This window comes from Colletotrichum scovillei, assembly GCF_011075155.1.
Source record: "Colletotrichum scovillei strain TJNH1 chromosome Unknown Contig00009, whole genome shotgun sequence".
Taxonomy (NCBI): Eukaryota; Fungi; Ascomycota; class Sordariomycetes; order Glomerellales; family Glomerellaceae; genus Colletotrichum; species Colletotrichum scovillei.
In genome coordinates, this window is record NW_023336267.1 from 1,219,350 (window position 1) to 1,225,349 (window position 6,000).

Here is a 6,000-nt window from a genome sequence, read left to right on the forward strand (position 1 = left end):
CCTATCGATGGCTACGTCCGCAAGCAAGCATCTACGGAGTGCTCCGTATGAGCCGCTACCCAGCAGCACTCAAAGCTCATCAGATAAGCTAGACTTGGCGGTGCTTTGACCCTGCGCCGGACGAATGTTCCAAAGCTTCCATATGGCTACTGCCCTTCTCAATTGGGCAATCACCGTTGGCGCTGGCCGAGCACCCTCGAGCGTACGCTGTCAATGAGGACAGACAGAGTGTGGTCAAAGCCACTCCATTTCGCAACGCCATTGCGCCGCAGTACGGATACTACAATACGGTTTCCTATACTGACGATACAACTGCCCATCCACTACAAAATACCTCGCGAGTTCAAATATCCACCCTTGCTCTCCAATTGCGAAAATTACAAATGGAACACTGATGGTTGACCGCACCTCTTCTCACCACTCATCTCCCACGCATCACGCTCATCAAGAGAACCCGAGACCTAGCCGCCTCAGATACTGTCGCTTCCCTCTTGTTTGGGTTGACTTCCTCTTGGCGGCCGCTTCTACAAGTTCCATTGATTATGCCGGGCTGCAATGTTACGGCAACGAGGTGCAGAGTGCCATCTAATGAACGCTCGGACACTTCCAAATTTGCTACCACCCTCAGAGCACGTATCAAAGTCGCGAAACAAAGTTACGCTGGAGCTGTTTGAACGACCCCCTGCTTGTTATTTCTTGCCCATTCCTATCCGGCTCTTGTCACTGACGTTTAGCGCACAACCAGGTCTTACGCCGTATGGATGCCTTAGCATAGCCAATCTCGATCCAAGGGCCCTGTAAAAGGTGCGAGGGTGCGACAGTACAAGGTGCAGGGGCTCCCGGCTGCTCCGCCATACCAAAGATTCAAAGGGGCATGGTCGTGGAAGGGCTCCATTGCTTCTGGAAAAGATTGGCTGTTTGCCAAAACCTCTGTGGAGTGCCGTTTCGATGTCGATGCAGAGGCCCGACAATCAGGCACAAGCGGCTCGAGATTGACAAGATGGTTTGGCTGATGCCGTCACCGTTGTCATGTGCCCAAATTATTGGAACCGGGGTCTGCCCACGGCTCTTGGGATGACAAACAGATTGGCACATCGGAAGAGTGACAGAAAGACAACAGTTGAATAACTTGCAATATGTTATTTCTCAACGTCCTCGATGGTCGTACTCCTTCCTGCCCCCTTTTTTTCGTCTTTATTCTCAACTAAATATCTCGGAAACCTTTGGCGACTCTGTGCGGCTCTGGCCCTGTTACGTCTTGTTCAAAGTAAGAAAATGCTACATCGACTTTCTCGAACTCCGATGGCAAACATCGCTGCACGCTAACATTCGGTAGCGTAAGTGATAATTAAAAAAGCAGAGTCGAATGACGCGACGGCCGACGTCGAATAATTTCTCCTCGGATTGGTCACCCATGACCGAAGCCCTGCATTGGCATCACCTAATACGGGCAAGCTCACAACAAATATGCATGGCTTGCGATGCCCTACTAGTTGTCACGCGTAAAGATACGACGACTACATCAAGACGCAGGTACCGTCTGTTTGGCGAGGATCTTCATGATCACGATGGAGGACTCTGCCACTCTTGGGGCCGCCCTTTGCGCTGAGGACAATTGAACATCAGAGCTAGGGAGCAACGGCCAAAAAGGGGTGTTGCCAGCATCTCTGACCGAAACCCACAGGGATATGAGCACAAACTTGGCGCAAAGTTGAGTGCGTGGGGAGGCATAGTGGCCCTCGCATGCAGCCAGGAGATTGATGCTAGGCCTAGCGGGGAAGGTTTCCAGAATTCTTCTAGAAGGCGTCGACGGCGTGTGAGCCGCCGTGGAATTACAGCTGCGTCAAAGGGATGGGCTGCGCCGCCGTCTCGCCGCTTCATCTGCGACGAGGGTGGGGTGCTCGATGTCAATCTATCCCTGGAAGGCCTCTTTCTCCTCTCCACTCCTTCTGGAATACTTCGAGAAGGTTGGACGAATACCGGGTCCCCCCGGGTAATTGGCCGACGAGCACAAGATTACACGGACTTTCTGCTGCACAAGGCAAGGCCCCTGGCCCCAGAGCCAGGCACCTTGTGTCGTATCAGCCTTGAACCGGGGGGCACTCGCGCGCGCAGACTGGGGGCCCGTCTCCCACTGGCCCATTGGCTTTACCGTTATGGGATCCATGGCAAAGGGGCGTGTGTCAAGAACGGGCCTTGAGGCCTCAAACACGCCGTTGACAGCGCGCCGGGGGCTTTGGACGTATGTTTGTCGCCCTGGCCGCCCGTTCGAATGCTCGCATGGCTGCCTTGACTTACGAACGGGACAGCCGGCTGCAGAGTAGGGTTGGACGTTGAGGGACTGGACGATTTGCAATGCAGTGAGGCTCGCAGCATGACCAGCGTCAAGCATCGAGCGCCAGAGCACTCACGAAAAGACACCAGACTGGCAGACAGGACCTTGTCGACCACGGTCAAGGTGATGTCCCGCGGCTCTGTTCCCGAAAGCTCAGACTGATCTAAAGGCCCATTGACGGCCGACCCTCTGCGAATTGTTACACACAGTGCCCGTACCCGCCTTGTCAAGGCTCAGCTCAGGCACGGGCGCATTGCGGCATCTCCCAGACTCCCACGGCTGAAGCAACCCACGGCTTATTACAACCGTCATGCATGGTCCATGGGGTGGTCCAGGTGACAAGGTCTTTGGACTAGCGAGCCTCAGCGGAGATTGCCGCAGGCGACTTTGAACAACGATTGTCTGTGCGAGCCGTCCAACTGCGGTTACAGACAGCCCAATCTGTCGAAGCTCACGAGCTTTTGGTGGCATTGACCCCTAGTCCCCCTGGCCTCTTGACCGCAAAGAGGTAGAAGAGCTAGCGCACGACTGTGAGCAGATCAATCGACGTGGCACGGACGATTCAAGATTAAGAACAGGCACAGAAGCAGATGAGCGAAGCGGTCAGTCAGAGGCAGGAGACTCTGCTGAGATGTGCTGTCAAACGATGAGGTGACAAAGTACGGATATACAGAGTACCGTGCCTCACCTCAGCTTAGTGCTCTGTAGTTAGGGCGAGGTGAGTTGGTTGCGGGCAGTCTGCAACCAACTTGGTGCATCGCGCATCGTCCCAAACGGCAAACATGAGCTAAATCGTGTGTGTACGACTCAGTCTGCGAGGCGTGTCGGGACAATCTGTTTCAGAAGATATGCCCAGATTGGTCACCAAGCACTAGTGGTGACGAATACAGGTTGAGTGTATCTCGCATGTTTGCCGGCTGATGGAATTGGGCCCAGGCCGAGTCTTGGGCGGGTGGCATCAGGTAACGAGTTGGATCCGACTCCATGCTCTCTGTGCTTTGCGCATCGACATGCAGGTTGCCGTTGCTGCTGATGATGCAAGGTGGGCAGCAACGCGGGCATCGACACAACCCCTTACTACTTTACAATCTATCAAGCACTCGACCATGTCAACACGGGGAGCTCAAGGACCGGCGCTAAGGCAAGATGCCTTGCTTCTAGCGCAGATAGCCGTTGCTAAACACATTGGCAGCGGCTGGCAAGAGTTGGAAGATTGGCGTACGCCAACCGCCTGAGCTTGGAGGCTTGGGCAGCTTCCATGATTGTTCCATGCAGGATTCTTTTCTATTCATCCTTCCATGAAAGATGACTTACGATTGTGCTACGCGACCCCTGGGCTTACTGCGGCCAAGTTTGTTCTCTGGCTCAACAGCGTTCCAGGTTCCATACCAGCAGCCAGCGATGCCTTTGGCAGCGGGAAAATTGTCTACTCTCAGGTAAGGGCGCTCACGTTTCCTTTGTATCTGTGTCTATACTGAACAATAGGGGATCCTCGACAGTCCAAGGTAGGTACCTAGGCAGCATGCAGTCCGCACACTGTAAAGCCATGACCGGACAGTGTGTCCAACTGTACGAACACGTCTAGCGAGTTGGACAGCTGCGGGGTGCTTCCTCCCGCAGTGGCTTGACCGTGTCCTGTTGCTGGCCTCCTTGGATTCAGCGGGATTCAGCGGGATCCAGCCTCATGCCATGGGGCTATGACCAGTGCCTGCCCCAAGTTCTGTTCCATTTACACCTCGTCAGCTGAGGCCGGCGGGTGGTGCTTCTTACCCCGTGATGCGAAGTTGCGAACAGAGGGAGGCAGTTGCAGGCCAAGCGCAAGTGGCCTCTGCTCTTCCCTTTCCCTATACTCCGCAGGTTGTATCCGTACTGGTATCTGTGTCTGTATCCATAGGTATTGTCTTCTCACGGTCTCACCCCATTGACCAAACCCAAACAACTTCCCGTGCTCATGGATTCCTTGTCTGATACTTACCAGTCTTTTTTAGCCTTGGCAGGCCTTGTCATGCTAGCAGCTTCGGTGAGGGCCGCGAAACCAAAAATCAAGTCTATTTCCGTCCATTCTTCTTGTATCCATACGTCTATTATCGCGGTCGTCGACGACGGTTCAACGCATAAGTTCGCTCGACGTAGCAAGTCGGTTCTCGGACTCTGAAAATTGGCCCTTGACGATTCGATATCGAAGCCAGTGATGCGCGCCTACACCCTGCATCCGGGCCTCCCTCACTCACGGATATACGCGTGACACGGAACGGCCTGACGTCCGTCACCACCCTTCAATGCAAGAGGGAAAAAAATACACGTCTTCCACCTAGATGTCTCCCGTGCCGCACTGGGGACCGTCGGGCCTGGCACAGCAGACGAACACTGGGCCTGATCACAACCACGATCAGCGGATGACCCATCACATCTACCGTACCCAAGTCAATGCCCCCGTTCAGAACCGCCCCCAATCACCCAGGTATCCGTCTAGACTACGGAGTGCAGAGCGGCGTATCTTCAATTAATGCGGCAGAGACTTCGAGGAAGGCCAAGCCTCGGTCAGTCTGACGTCCACCCAGGGGAACGTATTGTGGCGGATACACATGTCAGCCAACTGGATGCGTCCCGCCAGCAAGCTAGTCAGGATAGAAAAAAAATTCAGACATTCACCACGAGGGTATAACCAATAGTTGCGCCCCAGGCCCTCAATCGCAGCCACTGCGAGCAGCAGTTTGAGTACCTAATCTCTCTCCATCAACGGACGCTCCGTCGAGATACTTTCGTCCATTTCCGCAGACAACCACCTTTTTCTTTTCGATCTGGGTATGAAACGCCCGTGCCGAATCGTGGCCTTTGGGGATCTCGACCACTGTCAGTTGCAACACCAACCCGTCCCTTCATTGGCACGACACGGGGAGGCGCTAGCTTCGCCTTGCGTTGCTTGCCTTGCCTGGCATCGACCAGGCGAGAGTTACAACGTCAGGTCAAGGCTCACTGGCTCAGGAGTCGGGGAGTGCCAGACAAGGCTCCGGCAGTTAAAGGGATGTGCATGTTAAATCTCGTTAGACCCACTCACACGAGGAGACTACGTCTGTTAGCTAAACTTAGCTGAGTGGGATGAACTGAATCCGAGATGACCGCCGGCCGGCTATGTTACGCTGTCTTTCTTCGTGGGTTCCTTGGAGGGCACAATTGCACTCGAGAGCTGTCAACCGCTCATGGCCAGGTCTTCATCAATGCTTGCTCCATGAGGGTTTGATGGCTATCGTCAAATTATAGGGTCGCGAAGTTCAACATCATGGCCCACTCGTTGGCCGTTCTGATCTCCAGCAGCCACCACCATCAAAAGCAACGGAGCCACTCAGATGGAAGCGCACACTCCTTTTCGCCGGGAAGACGGTGATGCATGGACACTTTCCTCCCCGGGCACACAATGCCTCAACGATTTTCAAAGTCTAGGATTCGTCAACCATAATGGGCAACCCTTGGCATGCTTTTCTGCTGGACCACTCTGCGGCGGTACCGGCATTTCCGCTGTTCCACTATCATCCTGGCAGCAAGGCAAGAGGTTGACACATCAGAGTTGTCGAAATCCACTGGTATTCAGCAGCTACATCCGTAATCGTACAGATACAAAGCAGTCATGAGGTCGCGGCAATGGCCTGGCATCTCAGGAATAATCC